This window comes from Pyxicephalus adspersus, chromosome Z, assembly GCF_032062135.1.
Source record: "Pyxicephalus adspersus chromosome Z, UCB_Pads_2.0, whole genome shotgun sequence".
NCBI lineage: Eukaryota > Metazoa > Chordata > Amphibia > Anura > Pyxicephalidae > Pyxicephalus > Pyxicephalus adspersus.
In genome coordinates this window covers 81,916,012-81,916,309 of record NC_092871.1, presented here as the reverse complement: position 1 = coordinate 81,916,309, position 298 = coordinate 81,916,012, and positions in this window count along the sequence as shown.

The window sequence follows — 298 nt, the reverse complement described above, 5'->3', positions numbered from 1 at the left end:
TTTCTTTGTCTGATGGGTTGTCTGATATAATAAAAAGCTGACTATACATGTTGCAAATGGATTGTATAATTGTATTTAAATTTGCTGACTGCTGTATAGTAGAAAGGACTTGATTAGATGAAGTATGGATGGATTGTTTGGTTATGCTGTTTAGGTACAGGTAGGTTGTGGTGTGTATAGGCGAATCACAGGTGTTGGGTAGATTTTGGCTGGTGGAAGGGGCCAGCAGGGTGCTGTGGATTCCTGAAAACATTATAGCACCTGGCTTTAGTACTCCTTTAAAAAGCTCCTCGCTTTA